We start from the raw sequence: 17708 nt of genomic DNA, 5'->3' as shown, positions 1-17708 counted from the left end.
GGTTCCGAGCCAGGAATGAATACAAAGGAGAAACAGACAGCAACAACCCTGTTGGGCCCAACGAGGCTGCCTGTATAGCTAACACTGCACTGCACAGGACAACACGTGCTAACAGCGAGGGTGTAGCAGCGTGTCTGGCTATCATGACTCATTGCTGGGCCAACCCGCCAACCCGGCGCCTCACGCCCCAGGGCTGCCAACACAACCGACGATGACTGTACGCATGAACACAAAATATATTGAAATTGCTATTCAAGTTGGAATGATATAAAAATAGCTGATCTACTGAACAGTATTTTGAGTATATTGATAAGTAATTATGACACCACTGACATATTTTTATAAATATACCTATTTTTTCAATAAATCATTCGTGGTCATGGATACATTCTATGTAATAGACCACAGCAATACAATAAAAATGAGAGTGAGCTTTCAAAATCATATTTAGGCATAGAAAAGACATCTTGAACCATTTCTACAGGTTTAGGTGCCATGAAGTAAAAGAAAACGATGATCGTATATATACGTACTAAACACTTTCCCTCCCGAACGTATATATACGTACTAAACACTTTACGGGTTAAGGAGACCGACCGAGGTGAAAAATGCGAAAAAATATTGAAAATGAGAAACTTCGTCAATGATCACCCTAAGGGCATAGAGAAAACATTACAGGGAGAATTTTTACCGACCGAGTTTAAATGGTCGCTTAAATTGCCGTTTATATCACCCCGCGCGCTCAGTCAGTCACGTGGGGCAGAAGATGCCTTTAGAAAAAAAATTGTAAGAAAAACACTGTAGTATTTAGACACGAATAGTTTTCTCTCTGGTGGTGTCTGATATTTTCTCCTGTGCGCACGGGACAATACTGTTCCGTAGCTCTCACCATAATTCATCAGTGCGTGTCCTTGTCACACAGAGGATAGACGTAGGTGTGTACACTCTCCCCCCACACTGCCTTTTTTTTTTCCTCTTATGACTAAACTGCTGCTGATGCTCGCTTCATCCAGTTCAAATGCCAAGAAGAAAGGCTGCCATTGTCAAGAGGATTGTCTGCTTGAAGAAGGCACGCCATGCTCGAGCAGCGAGGCCTGACTCTCCACCACCCACCGCTGCTGCCTCACTCGCCACCACCTCTCCCTCATTCCCTGCTGCCACGACTGCTGTTCCTGATGCTTCTGCATCAACACCATCATTACCACAGCCTTCTACTTCAGTTTCAAGAGAGAAGAGCCCATCTCACCATACAACAACAAAAAAAAAAAAGTAAAAATGAATACAAGACAAGGAGACAGAGCTTCTGACAGATCACAACCATGAAAGAAGATAAAAACAGAAAAGGAAGGAAGCAAATCCTACCAGCCAGATAGTTTCTACACCAAGCGATGCAAACAAAGACTGGAAACAATGAGGGAGGCGGAGGCTCCCTGACACCCTCACCTTTGAGTGAGTAATACTTCTACAAGAAGTGGGATCAGGTGCCATGTTCATGACTCAAGATCACCTAAATAGCAAGACAACAACATTACAATACCTGGTACTAACAATATTTGGCACAGTGTGGCCATTCATGGACGAGGAACATCAATATGTACTTACGTAACTTTAAAGCCCCGTAACTCAAAACTAACTTTTTACAATAAATTGGTGAATAACTCCTACATTTATCATTCGATTTTAATGAATAAGGTACTGGTGGAAAGAGCATTAAAATGGCTTTTTTTCTTTCGTCTCAGAATTTTAAAAATTTGCTTTGGAACTTTTACATTTTTAAAGATATAATTAAACAGGGGAAAATGGAATATTTCTTTTTTGCTCATAAACTAAAGAGAAAATAACCATTCTGCCACAACAGCTTTCTTACCAACGATGTAAACTACTGTCAGACAATTTTGCAAGGAATTATAAAGGAAAGCCTAGTCAGTATTCATCCAAATGTTTTTTTTTATATTTTGGCATTTTGATTAAAAAAGAAACGAAATATGGACCAAAGTTGCTCAAACATTCACTATAGATTCACTTATGCAAAACAAATCATCAAAAAATCAAATCTGCAATTTGGGTGATAAGGAAAGAAGATGGGATTTTACTCAGTCGGTCTCCTTAATGGAGCCAATGGGGCACCTGGATATGGGAAAAACCCGGATATGGCGTAGGTTAAGTCTACGGACCTGAAAACCCAGCTTTCAATCATGGCCTGCCATATAGGCAACGGCAGAGTACTGCATAGATGCTTCTGTCCATACTCATACTATGGTACGCCCCATGGCTTTGTAGCAGTCAGTCTGAACCAGGGAGTGAAATGTGCGTGATTGACGTGCTCTGGGCGCTGAGAAAAGGGTTCAAGCAGTGGCGTCACGGTTAGCACTCGCGGCAATCTCTCCCTGGCTTATCGCACTCCTGCTGCACCTTGGGAGGATCTGTTACTTGGGATTCGGCAATTAGGCGCGACAGCCTCAACCGCTAATCCATTGCTGGGGTGCCTAGCCCTGTGTTCACAGGCAGCAGCTAATGTTCCCCTGCCTGGCCAATCATAGCAGTGGGGCCTGGACCCAACCCAGCAAAGCCCAGGTATTTGTGGCAGCTTAACCGCCCAAGTCTGCACAATCATGTTTACCACGTAGGTTTTCTAGCAGACCCAGCACTGCCACAAGAAACTTTTTACGGGTCTAGTTTTACCAAACTGGAAGGCCGATCACTCTGTGCTGTTCTTAGGTGCGCGCCCGCGGCTTTATCGCTGCGTAGCTGCGTTAGCAACCTCGTGGCCATGAGCACCGCGAGCTTTACCACCCAGGTCAATCAGAAGGCATACCAGAGCGATACCCGAAACGGTATAGGCCGGCAACGGGGATCAAGTGCTCAAAGCAGGCTTCTATACGGACGCCCAGGCAACCACCCCAGGGCAATACCCTTTGAAGCCCGGCAAGGAGCCTGAAGGCCCATAGACGCCGGGCAAGTACGCCAGGCCACCCCACTCTGAGTGTGAGTGGGGAGGATAACCAAGGAGTCAATGACAACCTGCCGCATCTGCTTGCGTGGTGATCTGTGGCTGTTTAATTACACTGTGTTGCCCTTGCGAGCCAGGGGGGGCAGGTACCCCCTGCACAGTGCATCCAGCAGGACCACGGGGAGGCCAGCCACAAAAAGTAGCCACGATTTACGGCCAGCCCGCACCTCCAGATCTGGCTGGCCCACGGGACTCCCGAACCTCTGCGGGCCCCTTTACTCGCCTTACCGTAAGCATGGTAAAATCCTTCTTTCACATGTCGGACCGAGGGCGGTACTTATCCGCATTTCGTATTCCGCCCCAACTCCCGCAGTAGTGCTAGCGGACCTGCACACCTTCTCCACGGGGATGGAACGCTACTCACCTAGTCCAGTCTGGATTTACGGTAGGCAGCCATCAAGGCTTAAGCTAGGGTTCACACTGTGTTTCATTTGAACAGTTCTTTAATTGACACTCCCGCCATTTAAACCTGCAATGCCTTGACTCTCGTCACTTCGATATGGTCGGTAGCGCTCGGCAAAAACGTTTACGTGCCAGTTGTACTGCGAAGCACACAGCTTTCCTGCGAACCTTCACACAAGGACATCAATATCATTGCTACGTGCAAGCTGGGGCACGCCTTACGGGTGCGGTACACCGCCCGGGCAGAGCTTAGAGGCATCATGCGGGCAATTTGAATGACTTTTGACAGCGCGCAACAAATTTTTTTTTTTTTTTTTTTTTTTTTTTTTTTTTTGAAAACCTTTTTTTTTTTTTAAACTCCCGGATACAGGCAAGGTCGGATACGGTGCACCCGGATAACTGAGGGTTTACTGTACAATGATTCCTACCTGTATGAAGTTACTGTAGAAGATACTTTTTATGTGATTATATTTAGTATGCCTATGTGAATGAGTTATGTAGGAAATAATGACGGAAAGTGTACATTACTTTATAGATAGCCTACTATCGTCTTCAATGCTGCTGCTGTATTGTTTTGAAGGGCTCGCTCTCCCTTGAAAACTGGTAGTAGTAGTATTGTACTTTGTTTCTTAGGTGATGTCATTGATTGTTAACACTTTTGTTGCTAAACGCTCGCAGTAGCACTAGCATAACTTGCCAGTGGTGCTAAACGCTTGCTGCGAGCTCCAGTCGCACTCAAATTTGCCGCATAAGAGTGTTCCAACACTATTTCTCACCCCACAGCATTGCCAATTCAATGGGTTTTCCATTAAATTTGGTGGAAAATCATATCAGCCTAGTGCGGAAAATCTACGGACAAGCAACTGGTGGATGTTGTTGTCCATATAGAGGTATTTTTGCATAGCTTCACCTATCACATGACTGATATTTTGACCAAATAGTTGTAAATTTTGCAGTTGGCAATACTGCCCTGCCAGAACCCCATCATCAAGAGATCTACTCAGTAGTTGCCTTACAGCTGACCGTCGCGCACGTGTAAATGTACGTCTTCACAGGCAACAGCCCCTGAACGTGTCTGTACATTCGCAGGAGAGGCTTACATTACCAAATCTTATAGATCTTGGCCTCCTCTTTCCAATGGTTTTTGTTTTTTAACTGTGATGAATAGTTTTTGAGATTCAGAGGTTAAAATAGCGAGCACTAGCGTCACTTGCTGGTGGTGCTAAAAGCTCGCTGCGAGCGCCAGTGGCACTCGCAGCAAAAAACACACCCTGAAAGTGCCTGTACATTTGCAGGAGAGGCTTACATAACTGAATCTTATAGATCTTGGCCTCCTCTTTCCAATGGTGTTTTTGTTTTGTAGCTGTGATGAATAGTTTTTGAGATACAGCTAACCGCTGTATCTCAAAGAGATCCCCTTCCCCCGCTGGGGTGCCCGAGGATAGTCTCGTTGTGAGCGCTTAGCAAGGAAAGGGTTAAATTAGAGTGCCGTCATTCAATTAAACTACAAATATTTTTTAATCATGAAACTAGCTAGATTATCTCAATCATACATACCGTATTTTACAGCTTACAAGACGCTGCATCTTGGAAGACGCACCCTAATATTGGAGAGAAATTTTAAGAAAAAAAAAATTAAGTCATTCTCACACAAGAACAGCTTCACCATATCCATGAATTTATGTAACCTTTTCTTAAAACTATTTATTGTCTCAGCACTCACCACGCGTTTGCTGGAGCACTCACCACAAATGTACAAGGCAAATTCAACTACCGTTGGTAAATACACACACACTGAAACAGTGGGTCCCCGACATAAACATGGCGGCATGTAGGCTATTGGTTTGTTTACATTCATCACTCGTCCGATTTTGTCCATATGGCGATGACATACTAGTTGGTGGTTAGTAAATATACCATACATCTTTCATGGTCCAAGGGTGGTTTTATTTCCATAAAAGTGCATAGGAGACAACACATCAACACAGCAGATCCAAACACAGCCGATCCAAAGGCTTGCTGGTCTATGGAAATAAGCCACCTGTACCATCAAGATCAAGAGCGGAATGGCTCCCGCCGCTACCAGCCGCACAATAAACAACAGACGTTTGGGTCACATTTGGGCTTGTGGCTTGGCTCCAGGAAGGTTTATGGTATTGGAAATACTTGTAACAAGTAAGTACTGAGGTTATATCATATAAAAGGCTGAATTAAATAGTTACTTAAGTTAATCTCATAATGTAATGACAACATACAATTCCACATCCCTATCGGTCGAGCCAATACGGTGACCGTCCAAGCTCACTCGAACCTGGACGTTGCTGCCACAATACAACATTCGTCTTGGAAGACGCACAAGTATTTTTCATGGTATTTTTTAGGAAAAAAAGTGCATCTTGTAAGCCGTAAAATACGGTATTTGGTACGTATCTCTGAAACAATATGTGACGTCATGAACCGTCAATCAGGTGAAAGGGGGCGGAGCTTAGCCAGTATGGGGGAGGGGCTTCTCAGTGCAAATTGGCCAAGTTTATTTGGACAGACTATAGTTTACATATCCCATGCAGGGATTTAAACCAATCTAACCTTTCATGAGAGAACACACTTTTCAAATGTTTAAATGTCTTGTATTTCACGTGCCTTTTCAATCAGGGGTGGGGCAGAAAGCATGGCACCTGCAGACCTAGCTATGCAGACAAAAACATTCAGGTAATGCCTGATCCAACACCTCCATTTTCAGCTCCTGTAGTGTTTCATGCTTTTCTGTGGCCTCAATGGACTCGCTCTTAAAAAAAAAATCTCGAGCTGATTGGACTGGGTTTTGATGTCATAGGGCCGCTTTCACAGTCATCTGGTACGCACCGTAACCAAAGGCCCTACCATCCTGGTGGCAGCCGTTACCATCGCCTCCATCCGCTTTCACAGTCGCTGTTTTCATGGTATCGGTGACTACCAGCGTGGTAATGATCATGACAAGACGAAGGCACGTGATTCAGCAGTGTTGGTATGACGGAGCTGTGGGAAATGTCAGCATTAAATCAGCTGAGCGGAGGATTATGAAGGATAAATGTGAAAAATAAACGTACAAAAAGTAAACGTGAAAAATAAATATAAAGAAAAACTGAAGAATAGATATGATGAAAAAATGTGGAGTGTCTCGCTGTAATACACCGCTCAAATCTGCTGATAACCAAATACTTCCTTCAGCGTTCAGGAGGATGCGAGTTTAATCCCTGCCCGGTGCCACCAAGCTGGGATTTTTCAGCCACCACCGAGTGGCTTACAACTACCCACATGCTGTCCAGAAGACCACCTATCAACCCAGACTTTAGATTCTAGAATTAAAGATGAGCTCCAGGAGGGCAGCATGAGCCAATGCAAGATGGCGCCACTATAAACACTCGCCTGCGCAAGAACAGGCTGGGCCGACCATCAGGGCCCACCGGGAAGAAGCCTTGGGCCGACCATCAGGCCCCACCAGGAAGAAGCCTACCGGCGCAATAGGCCGTGACGTAAAAAAAAAATAAATAAATAAATAAAAAATTAAAAAATATTAATGTTCTATTATTTAGCAGATGTCAGCAAGACAGTCTCTTCACTTGCATTACATTTGTTCATTATTCACACTTATTTAGCAGACTTCACGTTTATTCATTAAATAACTGGGCTGATTTCGTTATATGTATGCCCTATGCAAGCATACATGAGGCTATCGAGAATAATACGAGAGTTTGACCAAGAAGGCATAACAAGTGAATAATGGTGACAAGTATTAAAGTCCTCCCTTCTCCTTTATTGTGCATTTTGCAACAATAAACAATCAATCAAACTGAAATTCTCAGCAGGACGTTTACTGGTCAGCAGGTGAAGTGAGTTCACGTAATTCAAAGTCTTCTAATTGTTTTCTCTTATTACCATTGAGGCCATGCAACGTGTTGCTGTACTGTTTAATATTTTTTTACATCCATTTAAATAAATAACAACCACTTGAGAGCAAGAATTTATACTATTTACTAATAATTAATGTCATTGGTGAGTTCCATTGGGGAGCCCCCACAGCTACCAGAGCTCTGTTACCAGAGGTTCCAATCTCTGGTACTGATGCAAACAAACAGCGCTGCAAAAGGCGACTGTGAAAGCGGATTTCTTGTTGGTAGCAGCGATCGACGTTCATTGGTGACGATCAACATAAACAAACGTGACTGTGAAAGCGGCCCATAAAGTGCTAAAACCAACATTATACTCCTCCATCAAGCTGTATGGCTCTCTCCTTTCTTATCATTTTATTTTTCACAGTATTTACTTCCATCCACATATGTTCAATATGATCCTTGGTGTTCTATCAGTGGGTTGCAAATAGCTTATGGCATAATGGGCTATGGTTGATGCGATCTTTGTTGAAGAGACTGTAGCCATCTATATTGTATTCTGAAATTAACCCATAGACATCGGGCTAGAGGACTATTGTCGTCCTCGCAGCGTGTGGGCGGTGTTAATAAATTTTGGAAAAATAGCTGTTTTTCATCAATGCCCTGTGTGGCAATTTCAAACGAAAACATGATAATTTATACTGTTTTCTCACTGCCAATCCTTCCTCTCCACAATGAAATAAATTGAGTGTCTAGGTTGTAGCACAGCAGAGATATGATGTTGGGAAGAGGTGCTATTATTGGCCAAGCCGAGCGCACTTGTTCGTGCTGGCGCTGCTGACCTGGACCTGGGTCTCCTGCCTCGCCCGGCGCCACCACACTGCATGCATCCTCTCCTACCAATGCAATTATTCATATTAGGCTACATATTACGCATGTCTGATGGTCATACAAATAACTCCTTACGAAAGTGAATGTGTTTTTTGCCATTATATGCACAAAAAAAAGCTTTCACAAACACAATAAATTATAGAATATATACACTTACTAGGCTACATATTATGCATGTTTGTAGCTTACATAAAAGTAACTCCTTATCATGACGGACCTGCTGTGGTTGCATACCACGAGCATCATGAACCCCACGACGGGCACCAACACCACGTCGGCCACCCCTGATACCACGCCGAGTCCCAAGGACACATCCTCATGCTCTCTTACGTCGAGGTGGTGAAGGGTGTGATGCAGTGAACGCAGACAATGGAGGTGTGGGTGATAGTGTGGGTGATGAGGGTGTGGAGGATGAAGGTGTGGGTGATGAGTGTGTGGAGGATGAAGGTGTGGGTGATGAGGGTGTGGAAGATGAAAGTGTGGGGGAGGTCGTTTGATGGTGGCAGGGCCAGCGGCAACTACGTTTTGGAGCCACACTTCTCTCAGCCTCTGTCTCGCTTCTCGAGTCATTTACCTTCCCAAGATCATCAACATGCTCTTCGTCACTTTCATTGACAGTAGATGTGATTGGAAAGGCAGGAAAAGACTGTGTTGTGGTGGTGCGAGGCAGCGTGTTGTGAACAGCAGCCACAGAAACAGACTGTGCCCCAATCTGTTCTAATTCATCTTCTAACTCCTCAGACCCTGAATCACCACTTTCCAACGGAGAAAGCTTCTCATCGAACAGGGCTCTTATGATACCGCTGTTATTCAAAATTCCCTTATACGATGGCTTAGCGCGCTCCATGAGTTTAGGGGTAGAGGAACAAGGGCCCGCTGGCGCGCTCCCTTCCTCCACGCATCTGGACACAGGGAAATCATTCTCAGCATGTCTCTCCATCATAGTGGCCTGTAAGCTCTGGGAAGTAGTGTGAAACGTAGGACAGAGATTGCCATCAACCACTGGACACAATAATTACGTCACGGGAGTACAAATCTTGGCGGGACAACAGAGGGCCATTGAATGTTTCCTTTACAGCAATTATGTTAAAATTTTCTGTTAAACATAATAGAGACAGACAGAGACATAGATACAATAAACAGAAAAAGCAGGAATAATTGCAAATATATATAAATATACCCCCCCAACCAGGTTCATCGATGCCAGAACACACTCCCAATGCTCAGAAACACATTTAAGACCTCCATTGAATACTAAGATGACTTCACATCCAAAAGCAGATTAGTAGTGACACATAAAAAAAGATATATAACAATGTGGAAAATACAATGGTGGATAACTTTTCATCTTGAACCAAATCATTTCATAAAAACAATGTAATAAATGTATCCAATTCCTCTTGGTTTAAAAGTCAATAATATCATTCAAAAAATATTAAGTCAATAATTTTCAAATAGGTAAGACACACCTGTAATCCTCTATTTCCTTGTCATAGTTGTCAGGGTGGATGGGCGTATAATCCGCCAGAGCCCGCACTTTAAGGGTTTGGTTGAGATTACATGTCTGACAAAACCCATTTCCAAGGGACAGTGTGGGCCTACTTCCACCCTGCAGTCCTTTGTAATCCCGCGAAGTTACATTCAAGCTCTCACAATACTGGGCTGGTAGGTCACGGTTGTAATCACCATCCTGGAGGCAAAGCAACACATTTCTAATTACAAAAGACATTATAGCAGTCATCTTAATGTTACTGTTTCAACTGTTGACAGAAAACTTCCATTTTTGTTAAAATAATTAATGTATATTAACACTCAAGTTTGTTGGGGTCTCTTTTATCATTAAGTCACTATTTCGAGTGGCTAGGAAGGTATCCTTATTTAGCTCATGTTATAATGCTACTGCTGAAGAAGGGACAAGTTACCATCACTTTTAACCCCTTCACTACGGCCAGCCCAAAACAGCACCCTGCGCCGTATCCAGGATCGCCGCGAGCGCCAAATTTCAAATGTCGCTATTGCATGTAACAAGTTTTCAACCATAAACTTAAGTTACTCAACATAATCATAAGAACATAAGAACATAAGAACGTAGGAGTCTGCAAGAGGCCAGTAGGCCTGTACAAGGCAGCTCCTTTGAACCTAAGCTCCCGTGTATCATGTATTACATATGAAAACATGCAGAATTAAATGGTGCACATAAAGAAACTCACTACAGCAGGGCCAAAACAGCGCCCCGTGCCGTATCCAGGATCGCCGCGCGTGCCAAATTTCAAATGTCGCTATTGAATATAACAAGTTTTCAGCCATAAATTCAACACAATCATCATGTATTATATATGAAAACATGCAGAATTAAATGGTGCACATAAAGAAACAAATTAATTTATAATTTTGAGATGTAAGCATAAATATAGAGATAAAATAACTCGTATATTGGCTAAAGCGAGCCAGGACGCAGTATGCGTGTCCTCGGATATGGTACATGGCACGCAAGGACGCAGTATACGCGTCCTCATGTTGAAGGGGTTAATATGAACGTAACTCATATTGTGAGGGATGCCTTTATTACCAACCCCTTTGAATTTTAGGAGATGAAAAGATCCATCAAGTAATGATAATTTAATAACTGTAATGAGACCACCTTCAGAACTGGAAACCTTGTGCTATGTAATTTTGCACAACACAACCAGGTGCACTCTTACTGAGACTCATGCTGCTGTTGTGGTGTGTGCTCAGCAAGTCATTCACCTTCCTTATGCCCTCATCGTTGTATCCATTTAGATATGAAAACTTGCCATCACAAAGAAAAAAAAATGATGGTAATTTCAACAGTAAAGAAAAAAAGAAAAGAAAAGAAACCAAAGGGTCAAAATGGGTGTTCAACAATGTCTGCCATTACTCCCAGGGATTGTACTCCGGAGACTTAAGACAAGTCCAAACAAGAACATTCAATAATTCCCTCCTTGATGTACAGCCTTTTGTTTCAGTACAGTATTTTGCCACTCACTGCAGGCTAGACCTGTAAAGTTTCTATTCTAAAATAATTATTGATTTCTGTCAGACTATCAGGGCATCCTACAGTTGTTGTCAAGTAAATATTATGTCCATATTTTTTATGTAAGGTGTGTGAATTCTTTTTATGCATGCTTATGTATAATTTATATATAAATATATATACAGTCATCCCTCAAATAGTACGGGGGTTAGGGACCCAGGATCCCCGTACTATTTGAAAATCCGTATAAAATTAGTGCCCCCCTTAGAAACACTCCTGGGCTGCGTTTGAGAGAGGGAACTGGGACTCTCGGAACGTCCCGAGTGCTCTCAAACGAGTGACGCGGCAGCACGAATTGCCAACTTGGCACGTCCACTCGCTCCCGACTTTGAGAGGCAGAGCACCTTCATGCTGTGATGACGTCATCAGCAAATATGGCGGCCCAAACAAACACATATAAGTGTTTCCATTGCATTTCACATCTCTGTGCCACTATAACCACTGCAGCTTCCTTTTCATCCGTTGTAAAGAGTTCGTCAGCCAGGACAGCTAGTAATGCATGTTAAATGTCACCAGGAAGATCAGCGTACGCCACTTTGCTGCAAGTAAGATGCCGTTACCATAGCAACAACGAGGCTTAGTAAAATAATGGCCTTTATCTCCACTCTTACCGCACTCTTGGAGCACTGGCAGTTACTGTGGCAAGAATTTCTTTTACACTGATTTTCAGGGTGTTGGCCCTGAGGGAGTAAGCCATTTCAAAGGCTGTAGTTGGGACCGAAAGGGACAACTACATCCCGAACCAAAACCAAGACATAGATAATAGATACAGCGAACACTGCTCTCATTCACATGGTATGCTCTCCCTACGGCAACATAACTCGCCCCAAAACATAGCTTCTAAATCTGAATTCTTCTGCAAGGTGAACACCTATCTCGAACGCTTTGGGGTGCTTTCAGTGTGTGTTTTGGTAGAACAGTGTTGCCACTCATGCCATGGCTACTTGGTTTGATAAGCGGAAAATTTAAAAATCCTAAAAAAAATCTTCCATGACAATCTGTATAAAACCAAAAACGTACTATTGGAAACTGTACTATTTGAGGGACGACTGTATAGTCAAACCTCGGTTTACGAGTTTAATTCGTTTCAAAACTTTGCCCGCACACCAAAACACTCATAAACCAAAACGAACTTACACGTTGAAATTAATGTAAATCCCATTCATGCGTCCCAAATAAAAAAAAAATAAAAAAATATTTTTCATTATTTTTTTACAGAATGAATGTAATTTTAGTAACAAATAGCAATGATAAATTATATGTACCATATTTTGTGGCGTATAACGCGCACCTTTATCACATAAAAAATGCCTGAAAGTTTACCCCTGTGCACTATATGCCAAAGGCATAAATTTTTATTGATTTTTTTTCTCTTCTTGGGAGAGTTTTAAGGGTCATTTTTTTTTGTCTTGTCCCATAACAAGTGCAAACTTACCTTTATTATTGTTTACGATCCTTCGTAGTCCATAGCTGTCTTATAATATGTTACAATAGAATACAGGGCAATCAAATCACTACTATACAAAAATTAAATTGGTGGAAGATCACCCATGCCTTGTTGTTATCCCGCTTTTCCGTCGGGTGCTGACATGACCTGGCCGCCATTTGCATTGTTTTGTATGACTAAGGAGCACTGTTGCCAATTTGAGCAGTACAAGCTACATAAAAAATCATATTGGAAAAAAAATATCCATGTGTTCATTATTAATTATTAACATTAGTGAGAATAATGGGGTAAATATGATATCAGAAACTGTACATCATGAGTCTTGTACGAGGAGTTATTTCGCGCAACACCAGCCCAGCCGCCATTTGCATTGTTTGAAAACCACACAACCACACCCATACAACAAACAGCTGCATGCCGCGTGCCACCAGAATCGTGTGAATTGTGTCTTGCCTAGTTGTCTGTCATAACCTACGAGTGATGGTGAGAATAATATGCTAATTATGATATCAGCTGTGCATCATCAGTATGTGCGGGGATGTATTTCTCACAACACCAGCCCAACCGTCATTTTCATTGCTTTACTCAAGGACACTTGTCAATTCAAGCAGTACAGGTTACACCAATAATAAGTAAATTTCAGGAAACTGTACATCGTCAGTGTTCTTTAACCGTAAATATTTCTGAGTATTTTAACTTTTTTTTCTTCAAAAATTGTTGTCTTAAAATTTGGGGTGCGCGTTATATGCCACAAAATACAGTAACAAATCAATGTGTTACGGTTGTTACGGAGACTCCTACAACCACTAACTACACTCGAGGTGTAGGTTTCGCCCCGGAGTTTAGCAGTCGTAGTTTCCCTGTTCTCGAGGCACCGGAACTACGTTCAACCACCAACGTGAAGCCAACCCGACATATCGTCCGAGATGGAGGGTGAATAGGTGTCAGTCACATCAAGAAGGGCATACAAGCTGCTGAGGCTCGCCCCCCTTCCTGTTGCGAGCATAGTATCCACCGTTCCTGTTCTCTTCTTAGCAGCACCGTCCCTCTTAACCATCTTTCTGGGGGACATTGTTAAAGCAAAAAGAATTCACACTGTAGTGCTGAAAACATGACACAAGCGCACGGATGCTATTTTTATGAGTTTACAACGTGGACTGAGACTAGAGCCATCATCTGGCGGTCAAGAATTACACTAAACCAAGCAAAAACTAACCCCAAGTCTTGCAAAATTCTTGCTTTTCTTGTTCTGGCGCATTAGATTTTAAAGAATGGACATGTTTCCAGTTCTGGGAAGAGCCTAGAAATGCATTGTGCCACATACCAATGATAACGTAGTGCACATATTACGTCCTATATATCGCTAGTTGATTGGATATTGGAAAGATATCTCAAATTCTTCTCACCTCACGGGGAGAAGCCACCATTAGCTCGTGACATCATCAGGCTGAAGCGGAGTACAGCAGACGACAGTACCAGTGTTGTGTCCATTGTTTTTTCATCAGCTATGGACACTCCAGCTCCAAACTGTGCCTAACAGGTATGTTATAGGTGCTTACAGAACACCTTAAGTGTGTTGGAAATGTGTTGTATTATTATAATGGGAGTGAAATCAACCGATTCGCCTCTACTCTGTAGGAAATAGTTAAATTCACGATTAAAAGTTAGTCCGAGGGGGAACTAAAGAGAAAAATCAAGGTTGAATTTATATTAGTATTACAGAAACTTACCTTGCCTAACCAAGAGAAAACAATGGCTCTGGAATATCAGAGAGAGAGAGAATCAAAGCCTGAAGATGAATAAGAAGAAAACGAATCCAGACCGATATTTTATAATCAGAGGACGTGACAGTAGAGAGAATAGTTAAGTTCACAATGAAAAGTTAGTCCAAGGGGAAACTAAAGAAAATTACTGCAGGATTCACTAGCACAGACAGAAATATCTTACATGGAGTAATTTTGTCCATATATATATATATATATATATATATATATATATATATATATATATATATATATATATATATATATTTTTTTTTTTTTTTTTTTTTTTTTTACATTGCCTATATTACGGTAGGCTTCTTCCGGTGGATCCTGATGGTCGGTCCAAGGCTTCATTCCGGTGGTCCTGATGGTCCAGCCATTCTGGCATGGCGAGTGTTTTTTATAGTGGCGCCATCTTGCATTGGCTCATGCTGCCCTCCCAGAGCTCATTTTTGATCCTTGAATCTAGAGTCCGGGTTGATAGGTGGTCTTCTGGACAGCACGTGGGTAGTTTTAAGCCACTCGGCGGCGGCTGAAAAATCCCAGCTTGGTGGCACCGGGCGGGGATTGAACTCGCGTCCTCCTGAACACGAGGCCGTTACTTTGACGACTCAGCCACCGCCTCCCCAAATATATATATATATATATATATTCTTGCACATTGGCACGAATCACCAACGACTGTGGGTTACGTCTCCAGGCAATGCTATCCACTAGAAACATACACCACAACACAAAATCTCGGAGTAACACAAAGTTGGCGGCCTGTTGACTGCATCGTGACATCACGACCAATCAGCACCCGTTTCCAGGTCACGTGATTTTTCCTCAACTTTAATCCATATTTTATACCACATTTACTATTTTACATGAAGAAAAAATAGTACCATAGCTGAATTTAGGGCTTATTTCATCCATACAGACAGAATTTGAAACAATTATGTTGACCAGAAACATGTCTATTCCCCCAATTCTTTGCAGGAATCAGGGGTCCTGTGCAAGCCTTTTTGCTCGTAAATCAAAGCACTCGTAAACCGAGGTTTGATTGTATATATCAGTGGTTCTCAACCGGGGGTGCGCGGACAGTCTCCCGAGGGTGCGCGAGCACAGGATGGGAGGGGAAAAAATCACGGAAAATCACGAACTCACTAGCTATTAGTAATAATAATAATAATAATGATACTAATAATAATAATAATAATAATAATAATAATAATAATAATAATAATAATGATAATAATATAATAATAATAATGATAATGATAATGATAATAATAATAATAATAATAATAATAATAATAATAGTGTGGGCCAATACAATAATCCAGCTTGCAAAAGGTTGAGAACCCCTGGTATAAATATATATACAGTAATCCCTCGCCATATCGCGGTTCACTTATTGCGGATTTTTAAATTGTAAATATTTAGGTTCGTATCGCAGATTTTTCGCTATATCGCTGGATTTTGCGGTATAGAGGTATTTTAATATATTTATTATTTTACTTATTTTGCAGTAAAAGAAGCATTTTCTAGCCTAAAAAATTGCAAACAATATATAAAAAAATATAAAAATATTAATACGAACATATTAAAATAATATTAAATTGAAATAAAATACGTAGCGTACAGCAGATGAGTAGACAAAGACTCGCACGTATGGAAAACGCAGCTACGGCCGCTTCCGCTTGAGCTAGTTTGCCCACGTGTGATTGTACACGGCACACTATTGGCTGATGGATGGGAGGCGACCAACCAGAGCACTGTGTTCTGTATCCTGGGCGCTGATTGGCTCAGCGACCGTAGCATTTGTTGGTTCGTGAGTGGTTAGCTCGGAGAAAAAGGGAGAGTGTGTTACAGCTTGCTACCATTAAATGCTCGAGAAGTTGGCAATGAGGACCCAGACAGGATGAGGCAATGACTACACTTGAACATGACTCAAGTCCTAAACTTGCTCAACATGATTACTACAAGCTTATCTAGCTTCGTGAACTCTTTGCAGTACTGGAATAAACACATGGAGAGCTACTAAACCGAACAGCTAATATGCTCTTCTTCTTCTTCTTGTGACCACAACTTACCAACCACACAAGTAACCAACATGTTGGTGACTGAGTTTCTGACTAGAATTTCGATGAGTTTCCCGTGAAATGTAGCCGACTTTGAATCTCTCAAGAAACTAGTGGTTGGGTGACCTTGTTCACACGGGCTGAAGCAAGATTCAGGTATGCGTGCTTATATAAATAATATGTATAAAATATAATATATAAAATATATCAATAATAAAATATATATAAGGTCGCTACTTTCGCGTGTCCAACCATTGGGGCTATAGGCAACCACAGTTGCCCGTATGTCCAACCGGGAGCGAGTTGTTGGTTGTCCGTATGAAAGGAAAATGGTTGTGAGTACGACCGTGGGTACCTCACGGCTGTATGTAAACAAACAGACGACGGCAGTGGCTGACGAGTGAGGAGCAGTGGAAGATGGCCCACCAAGAGACTCATAAAATGGACTGGCAGAGCTGCTTTGCTTACTACTTGATTAACAAGATAAGAGAACACCCCGTGCTGGGGAACCACAGTCCAAAAAACTTTTTTTCTCAAGTCTATGAAAATTGTAGAACTCCCAGTGATGTCTTCCTCTTCTTCTTCTTTTGACCTGTAATGCATGACAGCGACGGTGAAAAGTAACAGTGGAAAATAGCAAAAGGGCATAGAAAACCAAAATCAGGGAAAGAAAAGAACAGAAAAACACCAAAGTTTAGGGTGAAGTGTATAAGTGCGCACTGTAAAGTAAATAAGGGCCGCTTTCACAATCACTGTTTATTTTTATCGTTGCCAATGGCGGCGATCAACGCTAGTTTTCCACGTGAAATTGGCCTATGGGGTAGTGGTGGCTGCAGAGGAAGCAACAGGTGTTGAATGTGTGTGGTAAGGTGCGGGGTGAGGTTAACCCCTCAGCCGCCACAAGGTGCCGTTGTAAAGGCAATACCTCCGACACCATCACATCACATCACTACCCATCGGCCAGTTTCACGTGGAAATACTAGAGCGGTGATCGTTGCCATTGGTAACGATCAATACAAATAAACTGACTGTGAAAGTGGCCCTAAGTGCATGTTGTGAAGTATAAAAGTGTGGAGAAGGAGGACCTAAGAAGCGATACAAAGCATTACAGGTCTATAGAAGAAGAAGAAGGTCCACTATACACTGGCCGGTGTTGCAAGTATTATCTTCCCGCTGAAACTAGTCATTCTGTTTGGATTTGTTAT

General features: G+C 42.2%; 1 long non-coding RNA gene across 2 annotated transcripts; it reads right to left on the bottom strand.

Annotated features, from left to right (window-relative positions):
- Nucleotides 1-281: 281 nt before the first annotated feature.
- Nucleotides 282-12476, bottom strand: LOC126992645 (uncharacterized). 2 transcript variants are annotated; one of them, XR_007746873.1, is made up of 3 exons: nt 10875-12476; nt 9642-9862; nt 282-9074 (listed from the first exon to the last, which is right to left on the bottom strand). It is a non-coding gene; the product is annotated as an uncharacterized LOC126992645 (long non-coding RNA). The 2 variants fall into 2 exon arrangements; XR_007746872.1 differs by having other exon boundaries at nt 282-8177; nt 10875-12471.
- Between the last annotated feature and the right edge of the window lie 5232 nt (nt 12477-17708).

The sequence above is a fragment of the Eriocheir sinensis genome, unplaced genomic scaffold (genome assembly GCF_024679095.1).
Source record: "Eriocheir sinensis breed Jianghai 21 unplaced genomic scaffold, ASM2467909v1 Scaffold499, whole genome shotgun sequence".
Taxonomy (NCBI): domain Eukaryota; kingdom Metazoa; phylum Arthropoda; class Malacostraca; order Decapoda; family Varunidae; genus Eriocheir; species Eriocheir sinensis.
This window is presented reverse-complemented; position numbering and strand designations above follow the sequence as displayed.